The following is a 22276-nucleotide window of genomic DNA, read 5'->3' as shown; positions in this document are numbered from 1 at the left end:
TCTGCAGTGCGAACGCACCTCCGAAAAGGAAAGCAACCTACTCACGGCCTTAAAAGTCAACGGGACCTGGGATTCCCAGCCGGTCACCCATACTGGTACTTGCCAGGCCTCAAGCTGGCTGGCGGCCGCGATCTGACGAGAGCAGGCACATTCAGCTTAGAATGCCCGTTGACAGCTCCTCCTCCTTTCCTATGGGCTTTCTGCAGTGCGAACGCACCTCCGAAAAGGAAAGAAACCTACTCACGGCCTTAAAAGTCAACGGGACCTGGGATTCCCAGCCGGTCACCCATACTGGTACTTGCCAGGCCTCAAGCTGGCTGGCGGCCGCGATCTGACGAGAGCAGGCACATTCAGCTTAGAATGCCCGTTGACAGCTCCTCCTCCTTTCCTATGGGCTTTCTGCAGTGCGAACGCACCTCCGAAAAGGAAAGAAACCTACTCACGGCCTTAAAAGTCAACGGGACCTGGGATTCCCAGCCGGTCACCCATACTGGTACTTGCCAGGCCTCAAGCTGGCTGGCGGCTGCGATCTGACGAGAGCAGGCACATTCAGCTTAGAATGCCCGTTGACAGCTCCCCCTCCTTTCCTATGGGCTTTCTGCAGTGCGAACGCACCTCCGAAAAGGAAAGAAACCTACTCACGGCCTTAAAAGTCAACGGGACCTGGGATTCCCAGCCGGTCACCCATACTGGTACTTGCCAGGCCTCAAGCTGGCTGGCGGCCGCGATCTGACGAGAGCAGGCACATTCAGCTTAGAATGCCCGTTGACAGCTCCTCCTCCTTTGCTATGGGCTTTCTGCAGTGCGAACGCACCTCCGAAACGGAAAGGAACCTACTCACGGCCTTAAAAGTCAACGGGACCTGGGATTCCCAGCCGGTCACCCATACTGGTACTTGCCAGGCCTCAAGCTGCCTGGCGGCCGCGATCTGACGAGAGCAGGCACATTCAGCTTAGAATGCCCGTTGACAGCTCCGCCTCCTTTCCTATGGGCTTTCTGCAGTGCGAACGCACCTCCGAAAAGGAAAGAAACCTACTCACGGCCTTAAAAGTCAACGGGACCTGGGATTCCCAGCCGGTCACCCATACTGGTACTTGCCAGGCCTCAAGCTGCCTGGCGGCCGCGATCTGACGAGAGCAGGCACATTCAGCTTAGAATGCCCGTTGACAGCTCCTCCTCCTTTCCTATGGGCTTTCTGCAGTGCGAACGCACCTCCGAAAAGGAAAGCAACCTACTCACGGCCTTAAAAGTCAACGGGACCTGGGATTCCCAGCCGGTCACCCATACTGGTACTTGCCAGGCCTCAAGCTGGCTGGCGGCCGCGATCTGACAAGAGCAGGCACATTCAGCTTAGAATGCCCGTTGACAGCTCCTCCTCCTTTCCTATGGGCTTTCTGCAGTGCGAACGCACCTCCGAAAAGGAAAGAAACCTACTCACGGCCTTAAAAGTCAACGGGACCTGGGATTCCCTGCCGGTCACCCATACTGGTACTTGCCAGGCCTCAAGCTGGCTGGCGGCCGCGATCTGACGAGAGCAGGCACATTCAGCTTAGAATGCCCGTTGACAGCTCCTCCTCCTTTCCTATGGGCTTTCTGCAGTGCGAACGCACCTCCGAAAAGGAAAGAAACCTACTCACGGCCTTAAAAGTCAACGGGACCTGGGATTCCCAGCCGGTCACCCATACTGGTACTTGCCAGGCCTCAAGCTGGCTGGCGGCCTGCGATCTGACGAGAGCAGGCACATTCAGCTTAGAATGCCCGTTGACAGCTCCTCCTCCTTTCCTATGGCTTTCTGCAGTGCGAACGCACCTCCGAAAAGGAAAGAAACCTACTCACGGCCTTAAAAGTCAACGGGACCTGGGATTCCCAGCCGGTCACCCATACTGGTACTTGCCAGGCCTCAAGCTGGCTGGCGGCCGCGATCTGACGAGAGCAGGCACATTCAGCTTAGAATGCCCGTTGACAGCTCCTCCTCCTTTCCTATGGGCTTTCTGCAGTGCGAACGCACCTCCGAAAAGGAAAGAAACCTACTCACGGCCTTAAAAGTCAACGGGACCTGGGATTCCCAGCCGGTCACCCATACTGGTACTTGCCAGGCCTCAAGCTGGCTGGCGGCCGCGATCTGACGAGAGCAGGCACATTCAGCTTAGAATGCCCGTTGACAGCTCCTCCTCCTTTCCTATGGGCTTTCTGCAGTGCGAACGCACCTCCGAAAAGGAAAGAAACCTACTCACGGCCTTAAAAGTCAACGGGACCTGGGATTCCCAGCCGGTCACCCATACTGGTACTTGCCAGGCCTCAAGCTGGCTGGCGGCCGCGATCTGACGAGAGCAGGCAAATTCAGCTTAGAATGCCCGTTGACAGCTCCTCCTCCTTTCCTATGGGCTTTCTGCAGTGCGAACGCACCTCCGAAAAGGAAAGAAACCTACTCACGGCCTTAAAAGTCAATGGGACCTGGGATTCCCAGCCGGTCACCCATACTGGTACTTGCCAGGCCTCAAGCTGGCTGGCGGCCGCGATCTGACGAGAGCAGGCACATTCAGCTTAGAATGCCCGTTGACAGCTCCTCCTCCTTTCCTATGGGCTTTCTGCAGTGCGAACGCACCTCCGAAAAGGAAAGAAACCTACTCACGGCCTTAAAAGTCAACGGGACCTGGGATTCCCAGCCGGTCACCCATACTGGTACTTGCCAGGCCTCAAGCTGGCTGGCGGCCGCGATCTGACGAGAGCAGGCACATTCAGCTTAGAATGCCCGTTGACAGCTCTCCTCCTTTCCTATGGGCTTTCTGCAGTGCGAACGCACCTCCGAAAAGGAAAGAAACCTACTCACGGCCTTAAAAGTCAACGGGACCTGGGATTCCCAGCCGGTCACCCATACTGGTACTTGCCAGGCCTCAAGCTGGCTGGCGGCCGCGATCTGACGAGAGCAGGCACATTCAGCTTAGAATGCCCGTTGACAGCTCCTCCTCCTTTCCTATGGGCTTTCTGCAGTGCGAACGCACCTCCGAAACGGAAAGAAACCTACTCACGGCCTTAAAAGTCAACGGGACCTGGGATTCCCAGCCGGTCACCCATACTGGTACTTGCCAGGCCTCAAGCTGGCTGGCGGCCGCGATCTGACGAGAGCAGGCACATTCAGCTTAGAATGCCCGTTGACAGCTCTCCTCCTTTCCTATGGGCTTTCTGCAGTGCGAACGCACCTCCGAAAAGGAAAGAAACCTACTCACGGCCTTAAAAGTCAACGGGACCTGGGATTCCCAGCCGGTCACCCATACTGGTACTTGCCAGGCCTCAAGCGGCTGGCGGCCGCGATCTGACGAGAGCAGGCACATTCAGCTTAGAATGCCCGTTGACAGCTCCTCCTCCTTTCCTATGGGCTTTCTGCAGTGCGAACGCACCTCCGAAAAGGAAAGAAACCTACTCACGGCCTTAAAAGTCAACGGGACCTGGGATTCCCAGCCGGTCACCCATACTGGTACTTGCCAGGCCTCAAGCTGGCTGGCGGCCGCGATCTGACAAGAGCAGGCACATTCAGCTTAGAATGCCCGTTGACAGCTCCTCCTCCTTTCCTATGGGCTTTCTGCAGTGCGAACGCACCTCCGAAAAGGAAAGAAACCTACTCACGGCCTTAAAAGTCAACGGGACCTGGGATTCCCAGCCGGTCACCCATACTGGTACTTGCCAGGCCTCAAGCTGGCTGGCGGCCGCGATCTGACGAGAGCAGGCACATTCAGCTTAGAATGCCCGTTGACAGCTCCTCCTCCTTTCCTATGGGCTTTCTGCAGTGCGAACGCACCTCCGAAACGGAAAGAAACCTACTCACGGCCTTAAAAGTCAACGGGACCTGGGATTCCCAGCCGGTCACCCATACTGGTACTTGCCAGGCCTCAAGCTGGCTGGCGGCCGCGATCTGACGAGAGCAGGCACATTCAGCTTAGAATGCCCGTTGACAGCTCCTCCTCCTTTCCTATGGGCTTTCTGCAGTGCGAACGCACCTCCGAAAAGGAAAGAAACCTACTCACGGCCTTAAAAGTCAACGGGACCTGGGATTCCCAGCCGGTCACCCATACTGGTACTTGCCAGGCCTCAAGCTGGCTGGCGGCCGCGATCTGACGAGAGCAGGCACATTCAGCTTAGAATGCCCGTTGACAGCTCCTCCTCCTTTCCTATGGGCTTTCTGCAGTGCGAACGCACCTCCGAAACGGAAAGAAACCTACTCACGGCCTTAAAAGTCAACGGGACCTGGGATTCCCAGCCGGTCACCCATACTGGTACTTGCCAGGCCTCAAGCTGGCTGGCGGCCGCGATCTGACGAGAGCAGGCACATTCAGCCTAGAATGCCCGTTGACAGCTCCTCCTCCTTTCCTATGGGCTTTCTGCAGTGCGAACGCACCTCCGAAAAGGAAAGAAACCTACTCACGGCCTTAAAAGTCAACGGGACCTGGGATTCCCAGCCGGTCACCCATACTGGTACTTGCCAGGCCTCAAGCTGGCTGGCGGCCGCGATCTGACGAGAGCAGGCAAATTCAGCTTAGAATGCCCGTTGACAGCTCCTCCTCCTTTCCTATGGGCTTTCTGCAGTGCGAACGCACCTCCGAAAAGGAAAGAAACCTACTCACGGCCTTAAAAGTCAATGGGACCTGGGATTCCCAGCCGGTCACCCATACTGTTACTTGCCAGGCCTCAAGCTGGCTGGCGGCCGCGATCTGACGAGAGCAGGCACATTCAGCTTAGAATGCCCGTTGACAGCTCCTCCTCCTTTCCTATGGGCTTTCTGCAGTGCGAACGCACCTCCGAAAAGGAAAGAAACCTACTCACGGCCTTAAAAGTCAACGGGACCTGGGATTCCCAGCCGGTCACCCATACTGGTACTTGCCAGGCCTCAAGCTGGCTGGCGGCCGCGATCTGACGAGAGCAGGCACATTCAGCTTAGAATGCCCGTTGACAGCTTCTCCTCCTTTCCTATGGGCTTTCTGCAGTGCGAACGCACCTCCGAAAAGGAAAGAAACCTACTCACGGCCTTAAAAGTCAACGGGACCTGGGATTCCCAGCCGGTCACCCATACTGGTACTTGCCAGGCCTCAAGCTGGCTGGCGGCCGCGATCTGACGAGAGCAGGCACATTCAGCTTAGAATGCCCGTTGACAGCTCCTCCTCCTTTCCTATGGGCTTTCTGCAGTGCGAACGCACCTCCGAAACGGAAAGAAACCTACTCACGGCCTTAAAAGTCAACGGGACCTGGGATTCCCAGCCGGTCACCCATACTGGTACTTGCCAGGCCTCAAGCTGGCTGGCGGCCGCGATCTGACGAGAGCAGGCACATTCAGCTTAGAATGCCCGTTGACAGCTCCTCCTCCTTTCCTATGGGCTTTCTGCAGTGCGAACGCACCTACGAAAAGGAAAGAAACCTACTCACGGCCTTAAAAGTCAACGGGACCTGGGATTCCCAGCCGGTCACCCATACTGGTACTGCCAGGCCTCAAGCTGGCTGGCGGCCGCGATCTGACGAGAGCAGGCACATTCAGCTTAGAATGCCCGTTGACAGCTCCTCCTCCTTTCCTATGGGCTTTCTGCAGTGCGAACGCACCTCCGAAAAGGAAAGCAACCTACTCACGGCCTTAAAAGTCAACGGGACCTGGATTCCCAGCCGGTCACCCATACTGGTACTTGCCAGGCCTCAAGCTGGCTGGCGGCCGCGATCTGACGAGAGCAGGCACATTCAGCTTAGAATGCCCGTTGACAGCTCCTCCTCCTTTCCTATGGGCTTTCTGCAGTGCGAACGCACCTCCGAAAAGGAAAGAAACCTACTCACGGCCTTAAAAGTCAACGGGACCTGGGATTCCCAGCCGGTCACCCATACTGGTACTTGCCAGGCCTCAAGCTGGCTGGCGGCCGCGATCTGACGAGAGCAGGCACATTCAGCTTAGAATGCCCGTTGACAGCTCCTCCTCCTTTCCTATGGGCTTTCTGCAGTGCGAACGCACCTCCGAAAAGGAAAGAAACCTACTCACGGCCTTAAAAGTCAACGGGACCTGGGATTCCCAGCCGGTCACCCATACTGGTACTTGCCAGGCCTCAAGCTGGCTGGCGGCTGCGATCTGACGAGAGCAGGCACATTCAGCTTAGAATGCCCGTTGACAGCTCCTCCTCCTTTCCTATGGGCTTTCTGCAGTGCGAACGCACCTCCGAAAAGGAAAGAAACCTACTCACGGCCTTAAAAGTCAACGGGACCTGGGATTCCCAGCCGGTCACCCATACTGGTACTTGCCAGGCCTCAAGCTGGCTGGCGGCCGCGATCTGACGAGAGCAGGCACATTCAGCTTAGAATGCCCGTTGACAGCTCCTCCTCCTTTCCTATGGGCTTTCTGCAGTGCGAACGCACCTCCGAAAAGGAAAGAAACCTACTCACGGCCTTAAAAGTCAACGGGACCTGGGATTCCCAGCCGGTCACCCATACTGGTACTTGCCAGGCCTCAAGCTGGCTGGCGGCCGCGATCTGACGAGAGCAGGCACATTCAGCTTAGAATGCCCGTTGACAGCTCCTCCTCCTTTCCTATGGGCTTTCTGCAGTGCGAACGCACCTCCGAAAAGGAAAGAAACCTACTCACGGCCTTAAAAGTCAACGGGACCTGGGATTCCCAGCCGGTCACCCATACTGGTACTTGCCAGGCCTCAAGCTGGCTGGCGGCCGCGATCTGACGAGAGCAGGCAAATTCAGCTTAGAATGCCCGTTGACAGCTCCTCCTCCTTTCCTATGGGCTTTCTGCAGTGCGAACGCACCTCCGAAAAGGAAAGAAACCTACTCACGGCCTTAAAAGTCAACGGGACCTGGGATTCCCAGCCGGTCACCCATACTGGTACTTGCCAGGCCTCAAGCTGGCTGGCGGCCGCGATCTGACGAGAGCAGGCACATTCAGCTTAGAATGCCCGTTGACAGCTCCTCCTCCTTTCCTATGGGCTTTCTGCAGTGCGAACGCACCTCCGAAAAGGAAAGAAACCTACTCACGGCCTTAAAAGTCAACGGGACCTGGGATTCCCAGCCGGTCACCCATACTGGTACTTGCCAGGCCTCAAGCTGGCTGGCGGCCGCGATCTGACGAGAGCAGGCACATTCAGCTTAGAATGCCCGTTGACAGCTCTCCTCCTTTCCTATGGGCTTTCTGCAGTGCGAACGCACCTCCGAAAAGGAAAGAAACCTACTCACGGCCTTAAAAGTCAACGGGACCTGGGATTCCCAGCCGGTCACCCATACTGGTACTTGCCAGGCCTCAAGCTGGCTGGCGGCCGCGATCTGACGAGAGCAGGCACATTCAGCTTAGAATGCCCGTTGACAGCTCCTCCTCCTTTCCTATGGGCTTTCTGCAGTGCGAACGCACCTCCGAAACGGAAAGAAACCTACTCACGGCCTTAAAAGTCAACGGGACCTGGGATTCCCAGCCGGTCACCCATACTGGTACTTGCCAGGCCTCAAGCTGGCTGGCGGCCGCGATCTGACGAGAGCAGGCACATTCAGCTTAGAATGCCCGTTGACAGCTCGTCCTCCTTTCCTATGGCTTTCTGCAGTGCGAACGCACCTCCGAAAAGGAAAGAAACCTACTCACGGCCTTAAAAGTCAACGGGACCTGGGATTCCCAGCCGGTCACCCATACTGGTACTTGCCAGGCCTCAAGCTGGCTGGCGGCCGCGATCTGACGAGAGCAGGCACATTCAGCTTAGAATGCCCGTTGACAGCTCCTCCTCCTTTCCTATGGGCTTTCTGCAGTGCGAACGCACCTCCGAAAAGGAAAGAAACCTACTCACGGCCTTAAAAGTCAACGGGACCTGGGATTCCCAGCCGGTCACCCATACTGGTACTTGCCAGGCCTCAAGCTGGCTGGCGGCCGCGATCTGACAAGAGCAGGCACATTCAGCTTAGAATGCCCGTTGACAGCTCCTCCTCCTTTCCTATGGGCTTTCTGCAGTGCGAACGCACCTCCGAAAAGGAAAGAAACCTACTCACGGCCTTAAAAGTCAACGGGACCTGGGATTCCCAGCCGGTCACCCATACTGGTACTTGCCAGGCCTCAAGCTGGCTGGCGGCCGCGATCTGACGAGAGCAGGCACATTCAGCTTAGAATGCCCGTTGACAGCTCTCCTCCTTTCCTATGGGCTTTCTGCAGTGCGAACGCACCTCCGAAACGGAAAGAAACCTACTCACGGCCTTAAAAGTCAATGGGACCTGGGATTCCCAGCCGGTCACCATACTGTTACTTGCCAGGCCTCAAGCTGGCTGGCGGCCGCGATCTGACGAGAGCAGGCACATTCAGCTTAGAATGCCCGTTGACAGCTCCTCCTCCTTTCCTATGGGCTTTCTGCAGTGCGAACGCACCTCCGAAAAGGAAAGAAACCTACTCACGGCCTTAAAAGTCAACGGGACCTGGGATTCCCAGCCGGTCACCCATACTGGTACTTGCCAGGCCTCAAGCTGGCTGGCGGCCGCGATCTGACGAGAGCAGGCACATTCAGCTTAGAATGCCCGTTGACAGCTCCTCCTCCTTTCCTATGGGCTTTCTGCAGTGCGAACGCACCTCCGAAAAGGAAAGAAACCTACTCACGGCCTTAAAAGTCAACGGGACCTGGGATTCCCAGCCGGTCACCCATACTGGTACTTGCCAGGCCTCAAGCTGGCTGGCGGCCGCGATCTGACGAGAGCAGGCACATTCAGCTTAGAATGCCCGTTGACAGCTCCTCCTCCTTTCCTATGGGCTTTCTGCAGTGCGAACGCACCTCCGAAACGGAAAGAAACCTACTCACGGCCTTAAAAGTCAACGGGACCTGGGATTCCCAGCCGGTCACCCATACTGGTACTTGCCAGGCCTCAAGCTGGCTGGCGGCCGCGATCTGACGAGAGCAGGCACATTCAGCTTAGAATGCCCGTTGACAGCTCGTCCTCCTTTCCTATGGGCTTTCTGCAGTGCGAACGCACCTCCGAAAAGGAAAGAAACCTACTCACGGCCTTAAAAGTCAACGGGACCTGGGATTCCCAGCCGGTCACCCATACTGGTACTTGCCAGGCCTCAAGCTGGCTGGCGGCCGCGATCTGACAAGAGCAGGCACATTCAGCTTAGAATGCCCGTTGACAGCTCCTCCTCCTTTCCTATGGGCTTTCTGCAGTGCGAACGCACCTCCGAAAAGGAAAGAAACCTACTCACGGCCTTAAAAGTCAACGGGACCTGGGATTCCCAGCCGGTCACCCATACTGGTACTTGCCAGGCCTCAAGCTGGCTGGCGGCCGCGATCTGACGAGAGCAGGCACATTCAGCTTAGAATGCCCGTTGACAGCTCCTCCTCCTTTCCTATGGGCTTTCTGCAGTGCGAACGCACCTCCGAAACGGAAAGAAACCTACTCACGGCCTTAAAAGTCAACGGGACCTGGGATTCCCAGCCGGTCACCCATACTGGTACTTGCCAGGCCTCAAGCTGGCTGGCGGCCGCGATCTGACGAGAGCAGGCACATTCAGCTTAGAATGCCCGTTGACAGCTCCTCCTCCTTTCCTATGGGCTTTCTGCAGTGCGAACGCACCTCCGAAAAGGAAAGAAACCTACTCAGGCCTTAAAAGTCAACGGGACCTGGGATTCCCAGCCGGTCACCCATACTGGTACTTGCCAGGCCTCAAGCTGGCTGGCGGCCGCGATCTGACGAGAGCAGGCACATTCAGCTTAGAATGCCCGTTGACAGCTCCTCCTCCTTTCCTATGGGCTTTCTGCAGTGCGAACGCACCTCCGAAACGGAAAGAAACCTACTCACGGCCTTAAAAGTCAACGGGACCTGGGATTCCCAGCCGGTCACCCATACTGGTACTTGCCAGGCCTCAAGCTGGCTGGCGGCCGCGATCTGACGAGAGCAGGCACATTCAGCCTAGAATGCCCGTTGACAGCTCCTCCTCCTTTCCTATGGGCTTTCTGCAGTGCGAACGCACCTCCGAAAAGGAAAGAAACCTACTCACGGCCTTAAAAGTCAACGGGACCTGGGATTCCCAGCCGGTCACCCATACTGGTACTTGCCAGGCCTCAAGCTGGCTGGCGGCCGCGATCTGACGAGAGCAGGCAAATTCAGCTTAGAATGCCCGTTGACAGCTCCTCCTCCTTTCCTATGGGCTTTCTGCAGTGCGAACGCACCTCCGAAAAGGAAAGAAACCTACTCACGGCCTTAAAAGTCAATGGGACCTGGGATTCCCAGCCGGTCACCCATACTGTTACTTGCCAGGCCTCAAGCTGGCTGGCGGCCGCGATCTGACGAGAGCAGGCACATTCAGCTTAGAATGCCCGTTGACAGCTCCTCCTCCTTTCCTATGGGCTTTCTGCAGTGCGAACGCACCTCCGAAAAGGAAAGAAACCTACTCACGGCCTTAAAAGTCAACGGGACCTGGGATTCCCAGCCGGTCACCCATACTGGTACTTGCCAGGCCTCAAGCTGGCTGGCGGCCGCGATCTGACGAGAGCAGGCACATTCAGCTTAGAATGCCCGTTGACAGCTTCTCCTCCTTTCCTATGGGCTTTCTGCAGTGCGAACGCACCTCCGAAAAGGAAAGAAACCTACTCACGGCCTTAAAAGTCAACGGGACCTGGGATTCCCAGCCAGTCACCCATACTGGTACTTGCCAGGCCTCAAGCTGGCTGGCGGCCGCGATCTGACGAGAGCAGGCACATTCAGCTTAGAATGCCCGTTGACAGCTCCTCCTCCTTTCCTATGGGCTTTCTGCAGTGCGAACGCACCTCCGAAACGGAAAGAAACCTACTCACGGCCTTAAAAGTCAACGGGACCTGGGATTCCCAGCCGGTCACCCATACTGGTACTTGCCAGGCCTCAAGCTGGCTGGCGGCCGCGATCTGACGAGAGCAGGCACATTCAGCTTAGAATGCCCGTTGACAGCTCGTCCTCCTTTCCTATGGGCTTTCTGCAGTGCGAACGCACCTCCGAAAAGGAAAGAAACCTACTCACGGCCTTAAAAGTCAACGGGACCTGGGATTCCCAGCCGGTCACCCATACTGGTACTTGCCAGGCCTCAAGCGGCTGGCGGCCGCGATCTGACGAGAGCAGGCACATTCAGCTTAGAATGCCCGTTGACAGCTCCTCCTCCTTTCCTATGGGCTTTCTGCAGTGCGAACGCACCTCCGAAAAGGAAAGAAACCTACTCACGGCCTTAAAAGTCAACGGGACCTGGGATTCCCAGCCGGTCACCCATACTGGTACTTGCCAGGCCTCAAGCTGGCTGGCGGCCGCGATCTGACGAGAGCAGGCACATTCAGCTTAGAATGCCCGTTGACAGCTCCTCCTCCTTTCCTATGGGCTTTCTGCAGTGCGAACGCACCTCCGAAACGGAAAGAAACCTACTCACGGCCTTAAAAGTCAACGGGACCTGGGATTCCCAGCCGGTCACCCATACTGGTACTTGCCAGGCCTCAAGCTGGCTGGCGGCCGCGATCTGACGAGAGCAGGCACATTCAGCTTAGAATGCCCGTTGACAGCTCCTCCTCCTTTCCTATGGGCTTTCTGCAGTGCGAACTCACCTCCGAAAAGGAAAGAAACCTACTCACGGCCTTAAAAGTCAACGGGACCTGGGATTCCCAGCCGGTCACCCATACTGGTACTTGCCAGGCCTCAAGCTGGCTGGCGGCCGCGGTCTGACGAGAGCAGGCACATTCAGCTTAGAATGCCCGTTGACAGCTCCTCCTCCTTTCCTATGGGCTTTCTGCAGTGCGAACGCACCTCCGAAAAGGAAAGAAACCTACTCACGGCCTTAAAAGTCAACGGGACCTGGGATTCCCAGCCGGTCACCCATACTGGTACTTGCCAGGCCTCAAGCTGGCTGGCGGCCGCGATCTGACGAGAGCAGGCACATTCAGCTTAGAATGCCCGTTGACAGCTCCTCCTCCTTTCCTATGGGCTTTCTGCAGTGCGAACGCACCTCCGAAAAGGAAAGAAACCTACTCACGGCCTTAAAAGTCAACGGGACCTGGGATTCCCAGCCGGTCACCCATACTGGTACTTGCCAGGCCTCAATCTGGCTGGCAGCCGCGATCTGACGAGAGCAGGCACATTCAGCTTAGAATGCCCGTTGACAGCTCCTCCTCCTTTCCTATGGGCTTTCTGCAGTGCGAACGCACCTCCGAAAAGGAAAGAAACCTACTCACGGCCTTAAAAGTCAACGGGACCTGGGATTCCCAGCCGGTCACCCATACTGGTACTTGCCAGGCCTCAAGCTGGCTGGCGGCTGCGATCTGACGAGAGCAGGCACATTCAGATTAGAATGCCCGTTGACAGCTCCTCCTCCTTTCCTATGGGCTTTCTGCAGTGCGAACGCACCTCCGAAAAGGAAAGAAGCCTACTCACGGCCTTAAAAGTCAACGGGACCTGGGATTCCCAGCCGGTCACCCATACTGGTACTTGCCAGGCCTCAAGCTGGCTGGCGGCCGCGATCTGACGAGAGCAGGCACATTCAGCTTAGAATGCCGTTGACAGCTCCTCCTCCTTTCCTATGGGCTTTCTGCAGTGCGAACGCACCTCCGAAAAGGAAAGAAACCTACTCACGGCCTTAAAAGTCAACGGGACCTGGGATTCCCAGCCGGTCACCCATACTGGTACTTGCCAGGCCTCAAGCTGGCTGGCGGCCGCGATCTGACGAGAGCAGGCACATTCAGCTTAGAATGCCCGTTGACAGCTCCTCCTCCTTTCCTATGGGCTTTCTGCAGTGCGAACGCACCTCCGAAAAGGAAAGAAACCTACTCACGGCCTTAAAAGTCAACGGGACCTGGGATTCCCAGCCGGTCACCCATACTGGTACTTGCCAGGCCTCAAGCTGGCTGGCGGCCGCGATCTGACGAGAGCAGGCACATTCAGCTTAGAATGCCCGTTGACAGCTCCTCCTCCTTTCCTATGGGCTTTCTGCAGTGCGAACGCACCTCCGAAACGGAAAGAAACCTACTCACGGCCTTAAAAGTCAACGGGACCTGGGATTCCCAGCCGGTCACCCATACTGGTACTTGCCAGGCCTCAAGCTGGCTGGCGGCCGCGATCTGACGAGAGCAGGCACATTCAGCTTAGAATGCCCGTTGACAGCTCCTCCTCCTTTCCTATGGGCTTTCTGCAGTGCGAACGCACCTCCGAAAAGGAAAGAAACCTACTCACGGCCTTAAAAGTCAACGGGACCTGGGATTCCCAGCCGGTCACCCATACTGGTACTGGCCAGGCCTCAAGCTGGCTGGCGGCCGCGATCTGACGAGAGCAGGCACATTCAGCTTAGAATGCCCGTTGACAGCTCCTCCTCCTTTGCTATGGGCTTTCTGCAGTGCGAACGCACCTCCGAAATGGAAAGGAACCTACTCACGGCCTTAAAAGTCAACGGGACCTGGGATTCCCAGCCGGTCACCCATACTGGTACTTGCCAGGCCTCAAGCTGCCTGGCGGCCGCGATCTAACGAGAGCAGGCACATTCAGCTTAGAATGCCCGTTGACAGCTCCGCCTCCTTTCCTATGGGCTTTCTGCAGTGCGAACGCACCTCCGAAAAGGAAAGAAACCTACTCACGGCCTTAAAAGTCAACGGGACCTGGGATTCCCAGCCGGTCACCCATACTGGTACTTGCCAGGCCTCAAGCTGGCTGGCGGCCGCGATCTGACGAGAGCAGGCACATTCAGCTTAGAATGCCCGTTGACAGCTCCTCCTCCTTTCCTATGGGCTTTCTGCAGTGCGAACGCACCTCCGAAAAGGAAAGCAACCTACTCACGGCCTTAAAAGTCAACGGGACCTGGGATTCCCAGCCGGTCACCCATACTGGTACTTGCCAGGCCTCAAGCTGGCTGGCGGCCGCGATCTGACGAGAGCAGGCACATTCAGCTTAGAATGCCCGTTGACAGCTCCTCCTCCTTTCCTATGGGCTTTCTGCAGTGCGAACGCACCTCCGAAAAGGAAAGAAACCTACTCACGGCCTTAAAAGTCAACGGGACCTGGGATTCCCAGCCGGTCACCCATACTGGTACTTGCCAGGCCTCAAGCTGGCTGGCGGCCGCGATCTGACGAGAGCAGGCACATTCAGCTTAGAATGCCCGTTGACAGCTCCTCCTCCTTTCCTATGGGCTTTCTGCAGTGCGAACGCACCTCCGAAAAGGAAAGAAACCTACTCACGGCCTTAAAAGTCAACGGGACCTGGGATTCCCAGCCGGTCACCCATACTGGTACTTGCCAGGCCTCAAGCTGGCTGGCGGCTGCGATCTGACGAGAGCAGGCACATTCAGCTTAGAATGCCCGTTGACAGCTCCCCCTCCTTTCCTATGGGCTTTCTGCAGTGCGAACGCACCTCCGAAAAGGAAAGAAACCTACTCACGGCCTTAAAAGTCAACGGGACCTGGGATTCCCAGCCGGTCACCCATACTGGTACTTGCCAGGCCTCAAGCTGGCTGGCGGCCGCGATCTGACGAGAGCAGGCACATTCAGCTTAGAATGCCCGTTGACAGCTCCTCCTCCTTTCCTATGGGCTTTCTGCAGTGCGAACGCACCTCCGAAAAGGAAAGAAACCTACTCACGGCCTTAAAAGTCAACGGGACCTGGGATTCCCAGCCGGTCACCCATACTGGTACTTGCCAGGCCTCAAGCTGGCTGGCGGCCGCGATCTGACAAGAGCAGGCACATTCAGCTTAGAATGCCCGTTGACAGCTCCTCCTCCTTTCCTATGGGCTTTCTGCAGTGCGAACGCACCTCCGAAAAGGAAAGAAACCTACTCACGGCCTTAAAAGTCAACGGGACCTGGGATTCCCAGCCGGTCACCCATACTGGTACTTGCCAGGCCTCAAGCTGGCTGGCGGCCGCGATCTGACGAGAGCAGGCAAATTCAGCTTAGAATGCCCGTTGACAGCTCCTCCTCCTTTCCTATGGGCTTTCTGCAGTGCGAACGCACCTCCGAAAAGGAAAGAAACCTACTCACGGCCTTAAAAGTCAACGGGACCTGGGATTCCCAGCCGGTCACCCATACTGTTACTTGCCAGGCCTCAAGCTGGCTGGCGGCCGCGATCTGACGAGAGCAGGCACATTCAGCTTAGAATGCCCGTTGACAGCTCCTCCTCCTTTCCTGTGGGCTTTCTGCAGTGCGAACGCACCTCCGAAAAGGAAAGAAACCTACTCACGGCCTTAAAAGTCAACGGGACCTGGGATTCCCAGCCGGTCACCCATACTGGTACTTACCAGGCCTCAAGCTGGCTGGCGGCCGCGATCTGACGAGAGCAGGCACATTCAGCTTAGAATGCCCGTTGACAGCTTCTCCTCCTTTCCTATGGGCTTTCTGCAGTGCGAACGCACCTCCGAAAAGGAAAGAAACCTACTCACGGCCTTAAAAGTCAACGGGACCTGGGATTCCCAGCCGGTCACCCATACTGGTACTTGCCAGGCCTCAAGCTGGCTGGCGGCCGCGATCTGACGAGAGCAGGCACATTCAGCTTAGAATGCCCGTTGACAGCTCCTCCTCCTTTCCTATGGGCTTTCTGCAGTGCGAACGCACCTCCGAAACGGAAAGAAACCTACTCACGGCCTTAAAAGTCAACGGGACCTGGGATTCCCTGCCGGTCACCCATACTGGTACTTGCCAGGCCTCAAGCTGGCTGGCGGCCGCGATCTGACGAGAGCAGGCACATTCAGCTTAGAATGCCGGTTGACAGCTCCTCCTCCTTTCCTATGGGCTTTCTGCAGTGCGAACGCACCTCCGAAAAGGAAAGAAACCTACTCACGGCCTTAAAAGTCAACGGGACCTGGGATTCCCAGCCGGTCACCCATACTGGTACTTGCCAGGCCTCAAGCTGGCTGGCGGCCGCGATCTGACGAGAGCAGGCACATTCAGCTTAGAATGCCCGTTGACAGCTCCTCCTCCTTTCCTATGGGCTTTCTGCAGTGCGAACGCACCTCCGAAACGGAAAGAAACCTACTCACGGCCTTAAAAGTCAACGGGACCTGGGATTCCCAGCCGGTCACCCATACTGGTACTTGCCAGGCCTCAAGCTGGCTGGCGGCCGCGATCTGACGAGAGCAGGCACATTCAGCCTAGAATGCCCGTTGACAGCTCCTCCTCCTTTCCTATGGGCTTTCTGCAGTGCGAACTCACCTCCGAAAAGGAAAGAAACCTACTCACGGCCTTAAAAGTCAACGGGACCTGGGATTCCCAGCCGGTCACCCATACTGGTACTTGCCAGGCCTCAAGCTGGCTGGCGGCCGCGGTCTGACGAGAGCAGGCACATTCAGCTTAGAATGCCCGTTGACAGCTCCTCCTCCTTTCCTATGGGCTTTCTGCAGTGCGAACGCACCTCCGAAAAGGAAAGAAACCTACTCACGGCCTTAAAAGTCAACGGGACCTGGGATTCCCAGCCGGTCACCCATACTGGTACTTGCCAGGCCTCAAGCTGGCTGGCGGCCGCGATCTGACGAGAGCAGGCACATTCAGCTTAGAATGCCCGTTGACAGCTCCTCCTCCTTTCCTATGGGCTTTCTGCAGTGCGAACGCACCTCCGAAAAGGAAAGAAACCTACTCACGGCCTTAAAAGTCAACGGGACCTGGGATTCCCAGCCGGTCACCCATACTGGTACTTGCCAGGCCTCAAGCTGGCTGGCGGCCGCGATCTGACGAGAGCAGGCACATTCAGCTTAGAATGCCCGTTGACAGCTCCTCCTCCTTTCCTATGGGCTTTCTGCAGTGCGAACGCACCTCCGAAAAGGAAAGAAACCTACTCACGGCCTTAAAAGTCAACGGGACCTGGGATTCCCAGCCGGTCACCCATACTGGTACTTGCCAGGCCTCAAGCTGGCTGGCGGCCGCGATCTGACGAGAGCAGGCACATTCAGCTTAGAATGCCCGTTGACAGCTCCTCCTCCTTTCCTATGGGCTTTCTGCAGTGCGAACGCACCTCCGAAAAGGAAAGAAACCTACTCACGGCCTTAAAAGTCAACGGGACCTGGGATTCCCAGCCGGTCACCCATACTGGTACTTGCCAGGCCTCAAGCTGGCTGGCGGCCGCGATCTGACGAGAGCAGGCACATTCAGCTTAGAATGCCCGTTGACAGCTCCTCCTCCTTTCCTATGGGCTTTCTGCAGTGCGAACGCACCTCCGAAACGGAAAGAAACCTACTCACGGCCTTAAAAGTCAACGGGACCTGGGATTCCCAGCCGGTCACCCATACTGGTACTTGCCAGGCCTCAAGCTGGCTGGCGGCCACGATCTGACGAGAGCAGGCACATTCAGCTTAGAATACCCGTTGACAGCTCCTCCTCCTTTCCTATGGGCTTTCTGCAGTGCGAACGCAACTCCGAAAAGGAAAGAAACCTACTCACGGCCTTAAAAGTCAACGGGACCTGGGATTCCCAGCCGGTCACCCATACTGGTACTTGCCAGGCCTCAAGCTGGCTGGCGGCCGCGATCTGACGAGAGCAGGCACATTCAGCTTAGAATGCCCGTTGACAGCTCCTCCTCCTTTCCTATGGGCTTTCTGCAGTGCGAACGCACTTCCGAAAAGGAAAGAAACCTACTCACGGCCTTAAAAGTCAACGGGACCTGGGATTCCCAGCCGGTCACCCATACTGGTACTTGCCAGGCCTCAAGCTGGCTGGCGGCCGCGATCTGACGAGAGCAGGCACATTCAGCTTAGAATGCCCGTTGACAGCTCCTCCTCCTTTCCTATGGGCTTTCTGCAGTGTGAACGCACCTCCGAAAAGGAAAGAAACCTACTCACGGCCTTAAAAGTCAACGGGACGTGGGATTCCCAGCCGGTCACCCATACTGGTACTTGCCAGGCCTCAAGCTGGCTGGCGGCCGCGATCTGACGAGAGCAGGCACATTCAGCTTAGAATGCCCGTTGACAGCTCCTCCTCCTTTCCTATGGGCTTTCTGCAGTGCGAACGCACCTCCGAAAAGGAAAGAAACCTACTCACGGCCTTAAAAGTCAACGGGACCTGGGATTCCCAGCCGGTCACCCATACTGGTACTGGCCAGGCCTCAAGCTGGCTGGCGGCCGCGATCTGACGAGAGCAGGCACATTCAGCTTAGAATGCCCGTTGACAGCTCCTCCTCCTTTGCTATGGGCTTTCTGCAGTGCGAACGCACCTCCGAAACGGAAAGGAACCTACTCACGGCCTTAAAAGTCAACGGGACCTGGGATTCCCAGCCGGTCACCCATACTGGTACTTGCCAGGCCTCAAGCTGCCTGGCGGACGCGATCTAACGCGAGCAGGCACATTCAGCTTAGAATGCCCGTTGACAGCTCCGCCTCCTTTCCTATGGGCTTTCTGCAGTGCGAACGCACCTCCGAAAAGGAAAGAAACCTACTCACGGCCTTAAAAGTCAACGGGACCTGGGATTCCCAGCCGGTCACCCATACTGGTACTTGCCAGGCCTCAAGCTGGCTGGCGGCCGCGATCTGACGAGAGCAGGCACATTCAGCTTAGAATGCCCGTTGACAGCTCCTCCTCCTTTCCTATGGGCTTTCTGCAGTGCGAACGCACCTCCGAAAAGGAAAGCAACCTACTCACGGCCTTAAAAGTCAACGGGACCTGGGATTCCCAGCCGGTCACCCATACTGGTACTTGCCAGGCCTCAAGCTGGCTGGCGGCCGCGATCTGACGAGAGCAGGCACATTCAGCTTAGAATGCCCGTTGACAGCTCCTCCTCCTTTCCTATGGGCTTTCTGCAGTGCGAACGCACCTCCGAAAAGGAAAGAAACCTACTCACGGCCTTAAAAGTCAACGGGACCTGGGATTCCCAGCCGGTCACCCATACTGGTACTTGCCAGGCCTCAAGCTGGCTGGCGGCCGCGATCTGACGAGAGCAGGCACATTCAGCTTAGAATGCCCGTTGACAGCTCCTCCTCCTTTCCTATGGGCTTTCTGCAGTGCGAACGCACCTCCGAAAAGGAAAGAAACCTACTCACGGCCTTAAAAGTCAACGGGACCTGGGATTCCCAGCCGGTCACCCATACTGGTACTTGCCAGGCCTCAAGCTGGCTGGCGGCTGCGATCTGACGAGAGCAGGCACATTCAGCTTAGAATGCCCGTTGACAGCTCCCCCTCCTTTCCTATGGGCTTTCTGCAGTGCGAACGCACCTCCGAAAAGGAAAGAAACCTACTCACGGCCTTAAAAGTCAACGGGACCTGGGATTCCCAGCCGGTCACCCATACTGGTACTTGCCAGGCCTCAAGCTGGCTGGCGGCCGCGATCTGACGAGAGCAGGCACATTCAGCTTAGAATGCCCGTTGACAGCTCCTCCTCCTTTCCTATGGGCTTTCTGCAGTGCGAACGCACCTCCGAAAAGGAAAGAAACCTACTCACGGCCTTAAAAGTCAACGGGACCTGGGATTCCCAGCCGGTCACCCATACTGGTACTTGCCAGGCCTCAAGCTGGCTGGCGGCCGCGATCTGACAAGAGCAGGCACATTCAGCTTAGAATGCCCGTTGACAGCTCCTCCTCCTTTCCTATGGGCTTTCTGCAGTGCGAACGCACCTCCGAAAAGGAAAGAAACCTACTCACGGCCTTAAAAGTCAACGGGACCTGGGATTCCCAGCCGGTCACCCATACTGGTACTTGCCAGGCCTCAAGCTGGCTGGCGGCCGCGATCTGACGAGAGCAGGCAAATTCAGCTTAGAATGCCCGTTGACAGCTCCTCCTCCTTTCCTATGGGCTTTCTGCAGTGCGAACGCACCTCCGAAAAGGAAAGAAACCTACTCACGGCCTTAAAAGTCAACGGGACCTGGGATTCCCAGCCGGTCACCCATACTGGTACTTGCCAGGCCTCAAGCTGGCTGGCGGCCGCGATCTGACGAGAGCAGGCACATTCAGCTTAGAATGCCCGTTGACAGCTTCTCCTCCTTTCCTATGGGCTTTCTGCAGTGCGAACGCACCTCCGAAAAGGAAAGAAACCTACTCACGGCCTTAAAAGTCAACGGGACCTGGGATTCCCAGCCGGTCACCCATACTGGTACTTGCCAGGCCTCAAGCTCGCTGGCGGCCGCGATCTGACGAGAGCAGGCACATTCAGCTTAGAATGCCCGTTGACAGCTCCTCCTCCTTTCCTATGGGCTTTCTGCAGTGCGAACGCACCTCCGAAACGGAAAGAAACCTACTCACGGCCTTAAAAGTCAACGGGACCTGGGATTCCCAGCCGGTCACCCATACTGGTACTTGCCAGGCCTCAAGCTGGCTGGCGGCCGCGGTCTGACGAGAGCAGGCACATTCAGCTTAGAATGCCCGTTGACAGCTTCTCCTCCTTTCCTATGGGCTTTCTGCAGTGCGAACGCACCTCCGAAAAGGAAAGAAACCTACTCACGGCCTTAAAAGTCAACGGGACCTGGGATTCCCAGCCGGTCACCCATACTGGTACTTGCCAGGCCTCAAGCTGGCTGGCGGCCGCGATCTGACGAGAGCAGGCACATTCAGCTTAGAATGCCCGTTGACAGCTCCTCCTCCTTTCCTATGGGCTTTCTGCAGTGCGAACGCACCTCCGAAACGGAAAGAAACCTACTCACGGCCTTAAAAGTCAACGGGACCTGGGATTCCCAGCCGGTCACCCATACTGGTACTTGCCAGGCCTCAAGCTGGCTGGCTGCCGCGATCTGACGAGAGCAGGCACATTCAGCTTAGAATGCCCGTTGACAGCTCCTCCTCCTTTCCTATGGGCTTTCTGCAGTGCGAACGCACCTCCGAAAAGGAAAGAAACCTACTCACGGCCTTAAAAGTCAACGGGACCTGGGATTCCCAGCCGGTCACCCATACTGGTACTTGCCAGGCCTCAAGCTGGCTGGCGGCTGCGATCTGACGAGAGCAGGCACATTCAGCTTAGAATGCCCATTGACAGCTCCCCCTCCTTTCCTATGGGCTTTCTGCAGTGCGAACGCACCTCCGAAAAGGAAAGAAACCTACTCACGGCCTTAAAAGTCAACGGGACCTGGGATTCCCAGCCGGTCACCCATACTGGTACTTGCCAGGCCTCAAGCTGGCTGGCGGCCGCGATCTGACGAGAGCAGGCACATTCAGCTTAGAATGCCCGTTGACAGCTCGTCCTCCTTTCCTATGGGCTTTCTGCAGTGCGAACGCACCTCCGAAAAGGAAAGAAACCTACTCACGGCCTTAAAAGTCAACGGGACCTGGGATTCCCAGCCGGTCACCCATACTGGTACTTGCCAGGCCTCAAGCGGCTGGCGGCCGCGATCTGACGAGAGCAGGCACATTCAGCTTAGAATGCCCGTTGACAGCTCCTCCTCCTTTCCTATGGGCTTTCTGCAGTGCGAACGCACCTCCGAAAAGGAAAGAAACCTACTCACGGCCTTAAAAGTCAACGGGACCTGGGATTCCCAGCCGGTCACCCATACTGGTACTTGCCAGGCCTCAAGCTGGCTGGCGGCCGCGATCTGACAAGAGCAGGCACATTCAGCTTAGAATGCCCGTTGACAGCTCCTCCTCCTTTCCTATGGGCTTTCTGCAGTGCGAACGCACCTCCGAAAAGGAAAGAAACCTACTCACGGCCTTAAAAGTCAACGGGACCTGGGATTCCCAGCCGGTCACCCATACTGGTACTTGCCAGGCCTCAAGCTGGCTGGCGGCCGCGATCTGACGAGAGCAGGCAAATTCAGCTTAGAATGCCCGTTGACAGCTCCTCCTCCTTTCCTATGGGCTTTCTGCAGTGCGAACGCACCTCCGAAAAGGAAAGAAACCTACTCACGGCCTTAAAAGTCAACGGGACCTGGGATTCCCAGCCGGTCACCCATACTGGTACTTGCCAGGCCTCAAGCTGGCTGGCGGCCGCGATCTGACGAGAGCAGGCACATTCAGCTTAGAATGCCCGTTGACAGCTCCTCCTCCTTTCCTATGGGCTTTCTGCAGTGCGAACGCACCTCCGAAACGGAAAGAAACCTACTCACGGCCTTAAAAGTCAACGGGACCTGGGATTCCCAGCCAGTCACCCATACTGGTACTTGCCAGGCCTCAAGCTGGCTGGCGGCCGCGATCTGACGAGAGCAGGCACATTCAGCCTAGAATGCCCGTTGACAGCTCCTCCTCCTTTCCTATGGGCTTTCTGCAGTGCGAACTCACCTCCGAAAAGGAAAGAAACCTACTCACGGCCTTAAAAGTCAACGGGACCTGGGATTCCCAGCCGGTCACCCATACTGGTACTTGCCAGGCCTCAAGCTGGCTGGCGGCCGCGGTCTGACGAGAGCAGGCACATTCAGCTTAGAATGCCCGTTGACAGCTCCTCCTCCTTTCCTATGGGCTTT

The 22276-nt window shown here is 56.7% G+C and overlaps 107 pseudogenes; all 107 read right to left on the bottom strand.

The window, feature by feature from the left end:
• Positions 1-54: 54 nt before the first annotated feature.
• LOC136601308 (5S ribosomal RNA) lies at positions 55-173 on the bottom strand (annotated as a pseudogene).
• Positions 174-253: 80 nt separating this feature from the next.
• On the bottom strand, positions 254-372 carry LOC136601307 (5S ribosomal RNA; annotated as a pseudogene).
• An 80-nt stretch (positions 373-452) lies between these two features.
• Positions 453-571, bottom strand: LOC136601300 (5S ribosomal RNA; annotated as a pseudogene).
• An 80-nt stretch (positions 572-651) lies between these two features.
• Positions 652-770, bottom strand: LOC136601306 (5S ribosomal RNA; annotated as a pseudogene).
• An 80-nt stretch (positions 771-850) lies between these two features.
• LOC136601538 (5S ribosomal RNA) lies at positions 851-969 on the bottom strand (annotated as a pseudogene).
• Positions 970-1049: 80 nt separating this feature from the next.
• LOC136601416 (5S ribosomal RNA) lies at positions 1050-1168 on the bottom strand (annotated as a pseudogene).
• An 80-nt stretch (positions 1169-1248) lies between these two features.
• Positions 1249-1367, bottom strand: LOC136601498 (5S ribosomal RNA; annotated as a pseudogene).
• Positions 1368-1447: 80 nt separating this feature from the next.
• LOC136601445 (5S ribosomal RNA) lies at positions 1448-1566 on the bottom strand (annotated as a pseudogene).
• Positions 1567-1646: 80 nt separating this feature from the next.
• Positions 1647-1766, bottom strand: LOC136601475 (5S ribosomal RNA; annotated as a pseudogene).
• Positions 1767-1845: 79 nt separating this feature from the next.
• On the bottom strand, positions 1846-1964 carry LOC136601305 (5S ribosomal RNA; annotated as a pseudogene).
• Positions 1965-2044: 80 nt separating this feature from the next.
• On the bottom strand, positions 2045-2163 carry LOC136601303 (5S ribosomal RNA; annotated as a pseudogene).
• An 80-nt stretch (positions 2164-2243) lies between these two features.
• Positions 2244-2362, bottom strand: LOC136601461 (5S ribosomal RNA; annotated as a pseudogene).
• An 80-nt stretch (positions 2363-2442) lies between these two features.
• On the bottom strand, positions 2443-2561 carry LOC136601485 (5S ribosomal RNA; annotated as a pseudogene).
• An 80-nt stretch (positions 2562-2641) lies between these two features.
• On the bottom strand, positions 2642-2760 carry LOC136601302 (5S ribosomal RNA; annotated as a pseudogene).
• A 79-nt stretch (positions 2761-2839) lies between these two features.
• LOC136601301 (5S ribosomal RNA) lies at positions 2840-2958 on the bottom strand (annotated as a pseudogene).
• Positions 2959-3038: 80 nt separating this feature from the next.
• LOC136601299 (5S ribosomal RNA) lies at positions 3039-3157 on the bottom strand (annotated as a pseudogene).
• A 79-nt stretch (positions 3158-3236) lies between these two features.
• LOC136601511 (5S ribosomal RNA) lies at positions 3237-3354 on the bottom strand (annotated as a pseudogene).
• An 80-nt stretch (positions 3355-3434) lies between these two features.
• On the bottom strand, positions 3435-3553 carry LOC136601497 (5S ribosomal RNA; annotated as a pseudogene).
• An 80-nt stretch (positions 3554-3633) lies between these two features.
• LOC136601298 (5S ribosomal RNA) lies at positions 3634-3752 on the bottom strand (annotated as a pseudogene).
• An 80-nt stretch (positions 3753-3832) lies between these two features.
• On the bottom strand, positions 3833-3951 carry LOC136601297 (5S ribosomal RNA; annotated as a pseudogene).
• Positions 3952-4031: 80 nt separating this feature from the next.
• Positions 4032-4150, bottom strand: LOC136601296 (5S ribosomal RNA; annotated as a pseudogene).
• An 80-nt stretch (positions 4151-4230) lies between these two features.
• On the bottom strand, positions 4231-4349 carry LOC136601438 (5S ribosomal RNA; annotated as a pseudogene).
• Positions 4350-4429: 80 nt separating this feature from the next.
• On the bottom strand, positions 4430-4548 carry LOC136601460 (5S ribosomal RNA; annotated as a pseudogene).
• A 279-nt stretch (positions 4549-4827) lies between these two features.
• LOC136601295 (5S ribosomal RNA) lies at positions 4828-4946 on the bottom strand (annotated as a pseudogene).
• Positions 4947-5026: 80 nt separating this feature from the next.
• Positions 5027-5145, bottom strand: LOC136601292 (5S ribosomal RNA; annotated as a pseudogene).
• Positions 5146-5225: 80 nt separating this feature from the next.
• On the bottom strand, positions 5226-5344 carry LOC136601291 (5S ribosomal RNA; annotated as a pseudogene).
• An 80-nt stretch (positions 5345-5424) lies between these two features.
• LOC136601481 (5S ribosomal RNA) lies at positions 5425-5542 on the bottom strand (annotated as a pseudogene).
• Positions 5543-5622: 80 nt separating this feature from the next.
• LOC136601393 (5S ribosomal RNA) lies at positions 5623-5740 on the bottom strand (annotated as a pseudogene).
• Positions 5741-5820: 80 nt separating this feature from the next.
• LOC136601290 (5S ribosomal RNA) lies at positions 5821-5939 on the bottom strand (annotated as a pseudogene).
• Positions 5940-6019: 80 nt separating this feature from the next.
• On the bottom strand, positions 6020-6138 carry LOC136601287 (5S ribosomal RNA; annotated as a pseudogene).
• Positions 6139-6218: 80 nt separating this feature from the next.
• LOC136601289 (5S ribosomal RNA) lies at positions 6219-6337 on the bottom strand (annotated as a pseudogene).
• Positions 6338-6417: 80 nt separating this feature from the next.
• Positions 6418-6536, bottom strand: LOC136601288 (5S ribosomal RNA; annotated as a pseudogene).
• An 80-nt stretch (positions 6537-6616) lies between these two features.
• On the bottom strand, positions 6617-6735 carry LOC136601457 (5S ribosomal RNA; annotated as a pseudogene).
• An 80-nt stretch (positions 6736-6815) lies between these two features.
• On the bottom strand, positions 6816-6934 carry LOC136601286 (5S ribosomal RNA; annotated as a pseudogene).
• An 80-nt stretch (positions 6935-7014) lies between these two features.
• Positions 7015-7133, bottom strand: LOC136601285 (5S ribosomal RNA; annotated as a pseudogene).
• A 79-nt stretch (positions 7134-7212) lies between these two features.
• Positions 7213-7331, bottom strand: LOC136601284 (5S ribosomal RNA; annotated as a pseudogene).
• Positions 7332-7411: 80 nt separating this feature from the next.
• Positions 7412-7530, bottom strand: LOC136601283 (5S ribosomal RNA; annotated as a pseudogene).
• Positions 7531-7609: 79 nt separating this feature from the next.
• On the bottom strand, positions 7610-7728 carry LOC136601281 (5S ribosomal RNA; annotated as a pseudogene).
• An 80-nt stretch (positions 7729-7808) lies between these two features.
• On the bottom strand, positions 7809-7927 carry LOC136601496 (5S ribosomal RNA; annotated as a pseudogene).
• Positions 7928-8007: 80 nt separating this feature from the next.
• LOC136601280 (5S ribosomal RNA) lies at positions 8008-8126 on the bottom strand (annotated as a pseudogene).
• Positions 8127-8403: 277 nt separating this feature from the next.
• Positions 8404-8522, bottom strand: LOC136601279 (5S ribosomal RNA; annotated as a pseudogene).
• Positions 8523-8602: 80 nt separating this feature from the next.
• On the bottom strand, positions 8603-8721 carry LOC136601278 (5S ribosomal RNA; annotated as a pseudogene).
• An 80-nt stretch (positions 8722-8801) lies between these two features.
• LOC136601277 (5S ribosomal RNA) lies at positions 8802-8920 on the bottom strand (annotated as a pseudogene).
• Positions 8921-9000: 80 nt separating this feature from the next.
• Positions 9001-9119, bottom strand: LOC136601494 (5S ribosomal RNA; annotated as a pseudogene).
• Positions 9120-9199: 80 nt separating this feature from the next.
• Positions 9200-9318, bottom strand: LOC136601276 (5S ribosomal RNA; annotated as a pseudogene).
• Positions 9319-9398: 80 nt separating this feature from the next.
• On the bottom strand, positions 9399-9517 carry LOC136601274 (5S ribosomal RNA; annotated as a pseudogene).
• A 79-nt stretch (positions 9518-9596) lies between these two features.
• On the bottom strand, positions 9597-9715 carry LOC136601273 (5S ribosomal RNA; annotated as a pseudogene).
• An 80-nt stretch (positions 9716-9795) lies between these two features.
• LOC136601437 (5S ribosomal RNA) lies at positions 9796-9914 on the bottom strand (annotated as a pseudogene).
• Positions 9915-9994: 80 nt separating this feature from the next.
• Positions 9995-10113, bottom strand: LOC136601456 (5S ribosomal RNA; annotated as a pseudogene).
• A 279-nt stretch (positions 10114-10392) lies between these two features.
• LOC136601272 (5S ribosomal RNA) lies at positions 10393-10511 on the bottom strand (annotated as a pseudogene).
• An 80-nt stretch (positions 10512-10591) lies between these two features.
• On the bottom strand, positions 10592-10710 carry LOC136601473 (5S ribosomal RNA; annotated as a pseudogene).
• An 80-nt stretch (positions 10711-10790) lies between these two features.
• LOC136601270 (5S ribosomal RNA) lies at positions 10791-10909 on the bottom strand (annotated as a pseudogene).
• An 80-nt stretch (positions 10910-10989) lies between these two features.
• LOC136601510 (5S ribosomal RNA) lies at positions 10990-11107 on the bottom strand (annotated as a pseudogene).
• An 80-nt stretch (positions 11108-11187) lies between these two features.
• On the bottom strand, positions 11188-11306 carry LOC136601269 (5S ribosomal RNA; annotated as a pseudogene).
• Positions 11307-11386: 80 nt separating this feature from the next.
• LOC136601268 (5S ribosomal RNA) lies at positions 11387-11505 on the bottom strand (annotated as a pseudogene).
• Positions 11506-11585: 80 nt separating this feature from the next.
• Positions 11586-11704, bottom strand: LOC136601421 (5S ribosomal RNA; annotated as a pseudogene).
• Positions 11705-11784: 80 nt separating this feature from the next.
• LOC136601267 (5S ribosomal RNA) lies at positions 11785-11903 on the bottom strand (annotated as a pseudogene).
• An 80-nt stretch (positions 11904-11983) lies between these two features.
• On the bottom strand, positions 11984-12102 carry LOC136601500 (5S ribosomal RNA; annotated as a pseudogene).
• Positions 12103-12182: 80 nt separating this feature from the next.
• Positions 12183-12301, bottom strand: LOC136601427 (5S ribosomal RNA; annotated as a pseudogene).
• Positions 12302-12579: 278 nt separating this feature from the next.
• LOC136601266 (5S ribosomal RNA) lies at positions 12580-12698 on the bottom strand (annotated as a pseudogene).
• An 80-nt stretch (positions 12699-12778) lies between these two features.
• Positions 12779-12897, bottom strand: LOC136601265 (5S ribosomal RNA; annotated as a pseudogene).
• An 80-nt stretch (positions 12898-12977) lies between these two features.
• Positions 12978-13096, bottom strand: LOC136601264 (5S ribosomal RNA; annotated as a pseudogene).
• An 80-nt stretch (positions 13097-13176) lies between these two features.
• Positions 13177-13295, bottom strand: LOC136601401 (5S ribosomal RNA; annotated as a pseudogene).
• An 80-nt stretch (positions 13296-13375) lies between these two features.
• LOC136601226 (5S ribosomal RNA) lies at positions 13376-13494 on the bottom strand (annotated as a pseudogene).
• Positions 13495-13574: 80 nt separating this feature from the next.
• Positions 13575-13693, bottom strand: LOC136601262 (5S ribosomal RNA; annotated as a pseudogene).
• Positions 13694-13773: 80 nt separating this feature from the next.
• LOC136601261 (5S ribosomal RNA) lies at positions 13774-13892 on the bottom strand (annotated as a pseudogene).
• An 80-nt stretch (positions 13893-13972) lies between these two features.
• LOC136601259 (5S ribosomal RNA) lies at positions 13973-14091 on the bottom strand (annotated as a pseudogene).
• An 80-nt stretch (positions 14092-14171) lies between these two features.
• LOC136601275 (5S ribosomal RNA) lies at positions 14172-14290 on the bottom strand (annotated as a pseudogene).
• An 80-nt stretch (positions 14291-14370) lies between these two features.
• LOC136601258 (5S ribosomal RNA) lies at positions 14371-14489 on the bottom strand (annotated as a pseudogene).
• An 80-nt stretch (positions 14490-14569) lies between these two features.
• Positions 14570-14688, bottom strand: LOC136601493 (5S ribosomal RNA; annotated as a pseudogene).
• An 80-nt stretch (positions 14689-14768) lies between these two features.
• On the bottom strand, positions 14769-14887 carry LOC136601455 (5S ribosomal RNA; annotated as a pseudogene).
• Positions 14888-14967: 80 nt separating this feature from the next.
• On the bottom strand, positions 14968-15086 carry LOC136601522 (5S ribosomal RNA; annotated as a pseudogene).
• Positions 15087-15166: 80 nt separating this feature from the next.
• On the bottom strand, positions 15167-15285 carry LOC136601385 (5S ribosomal RNA; annotated as a pseudogene).
• Positions 15286-15365: 80 nt separating this feature from the next.
• On the bottom strand, positions 15366-15484 carry LOC136601257 (5S ribosomal RNA; annotated as a pseudogene).
• Positions 15485-15763: 279 nt separating this feature from the next.
• Positions 15764-15882, bottom strand: LOC136601256 (5S ribosomal RNA; annotated as a pseudogene).
• Positions 15883-15962: 80 nt separating this feature from the next.
• Positions 15963-16081, bottom strand: LOC136601435 (5S ribosomal RNA; annotated as a pseudogene).
• Positions 16082-16161: 80 nt separating this feature from the next.
• LOC136601420 (5S ribosomal RNA) lies at positions 16162-16280 on the bottom strand (annotated as a pseudogene).
• Positions 16281-16360: 80 nt separating this feature from the next.
• Positions 16361-16479, bottom strand: LOC136601255 (5S ribosomal RNA; annotated as a pseudogene).
• Positions 16480-16559: 80 nt separating this feature from the next.
• On the bottom strand, positions 16560-16678 carry LOC136601254 (5S ribosomal RNA; annotated as a pseudogene).
• Positions 16679-16758: 80 nt separating this feature from the next.
• LOC136601253 (5S ribosomal RNA) lies at positions 16759-16877 on the bottom strand (annotated as a pseudogene).
• An 80-nt stretch (positions 16878-16957) lies between these two features.
• On the bottom strand, positions 16958-17076 carry LOC136601252 (5S ribosomal RNA; annotated as a pseudogene).
• An 80-nt stretch (positions 17077-17156) lies between these two features.
• Positions 17157-17275, bottom strand: LOC136601530 (5S ribosomal RNA; annotated as a pseudogene).
• An 80-nt stretch (positions 17276-17355) lies between these two features.
• Positions 17356-17474, bottom strand: LOC136601250 (5S ribosomal RNA; annotated as a pseudogene).
• Positions 17475-17554: 80 nt separating this feature from the next.
• Positions 17555-17673, bottom strand: LOC136601248 (5S ribosomal RNA; annotated as a pseudogene).
• An 80-nt stretch (positions 17674-17753) lies between these two features.
• On the bottom strand, positions 17754-17872 carry LOC136601532 (5S ribosomal RNA; annotated as a pseudogene).
• Positions 17873-17952: 80 nt separating this feature from the next.
• Positions 17953-18071, bottom strand: LOC136601400 (5S ribosomal RNA; annotated as a pseudogene).
• An 80-nt stretch (positions 18072-18151) lies between these two features.
• LOC136601503 (5S ribosomal RNA) lies at positions 18152-18270 on the bottom strand (annotated as a pseudogene).
• Positions 18271-18350: 80 nt separating this feature from the next.
• LOC136601247 (5S ribosomal RNA) lies at positions 18351-18469 on the bottom strand (annotated as a pseudogene).
• Positions 18470-18549: 80 nt separating this feature from the next.
• Positions 18550-18668, bottom strand: LOC136601246 (5S ribosomal RNA; annotated as a pseudogene).
• An 80-nt stretch (positions 18669-18748) lies between these two features.
• LOC136601245 (5S ribosomal RNA) lies at positions 18749-18867 on the bottom strand (annotated as a pseudogene).
• An 80-nt stretch (positions 18868-18947) lies between these two features.
• On the bottom strand, positions 18948-19066 carry LOC136601263 (5S ribosomal RNA; annotated as a pseudogene).
• Positions 19067-19146: 80 nt separating this feature from the next.
• Positions 19147-19265, bottom strand: LOC136601244 (5S ribosomal RNA; annotated as a pseudogene).
• An 80-nt stretch (positions 19266-19345) lies between these two features.
• On the bottom strand, positions 19346-19464 carry LOC136601492 (5S ribosomal RNA; annotated as a pseudogene).
• An 80-nt stretch (positions 19465-19544) lies between these two features.
• Positions 19545-19663, bottom strand: LOC136601454 (5S ribosomal RNA; annotated as a pseudogene).
• An 80-nt stretch (positions 19664-19743) lies between these two features.
• Positions 19744-19862, bottom strand: LOC136601243 (5S ribosomal RNA; annotated as a pseudogene).
• An 80-nt stretch (positions 19863-19942) lies between these two features.
• On the bottom strand, positions 19943-20061 carry LOC136601529 (5S ribosomal RNA; annotated as a pseudogene).
• Positions 20062-20141: 80 nt separating this feature from the next.
• On the bottom strand, positions 20142-20260 carry LOC136601419 (5S ribosomal RNA; annotated as a pseudogene).
• Positions 20261-20340: 80 nt separating this feature from the next.
• On the bottom strand, positions 20341-20459 carry LOC136601242 (5S ribosomal RNA; annotated as a pseudogene).
• Positions 20460-20539: 80 nt separating this feature from the next.
• Positions 20540-20658, bottom strand: LOC136601190 (5S ribosomal RNA; annotated as a pseudogene).
• Positions 20659-20738: 80 nt separating this feature from the next.
• On the bottom strand, positions 20739-20857 carry LOC136601397 (5S ribosomal RNA; annotated as a pseudogene).
• An 80-nt stretch (positions 20858-20937) lies between these two features.
• LOC136601241 (5S ribosomal RNA) lies at positions 20938-21056 on the bottom strand (annotated as a pseudogene).
• An 80-nt stretch (positions 21057-21136) lies between these two features.
• On the bottom strand, positions 21137-21254 carry LOC136601509 (5S ribosomal RNA; annotated as a pseudogene).
• Positions 21255-21334: 80 nt separating this feature from the next.
• Positions 21335-21453, bottom strand: LOC136601490 (5S ribosomal RNA; annotated as a pseudogene).
• An 80-nt stretch (positions 21454-21533) lies between these two features.
• LOC136601453 (5S ribosomal RNA) lies at positions 21534-21652 on the bottom strand (annotated as a pseudogene).
• Positions 21653-21732: 80 nt separating this feature from the next.
• On the bottom strand, positions 21733-21851 carry LOC136601240 (5S ribosomal RNA; annotated as a pseudogene).
• Positions 21852-21931: 80 nt separating this feature from the next.
• Positions 21932-22050, bottom strand: LOC136601508 (5S ribosomal RNA; annotated as a pseudogene).
• An 80-nt stretch (positions 22051-22130) lies between these two features.
• On the bottom strand, positions 22131-22249 carry LOC136601418 (5S ribosomal RNA; annotated as a pseudogene).
• Between the last annotated feature and the right edge of the window lie 27 nt (positions 22250-22276).

This window comes from Eleutherodactylus coqui, unplaced genomic scaffold (genome assembly GCF_035609145.1).
Source record: "Eleutherodactylus coqui strain aEleCoq1 unplaced genomic scaffold, aEleCoq1.hap1 HAP1_SCAFFOLD_462, whole genome shotgun sequence".
Taxonomy (NCBI): Eukaryota; Metazoa; Chordata; class Amphibia; order Anura; family Eleutherodactylidae; genus Eleutherodactylus; species Eleutherodactylus coqui.
This window is presented reverse-complemented; position numbering and strand designations above follow the sequence as displayed.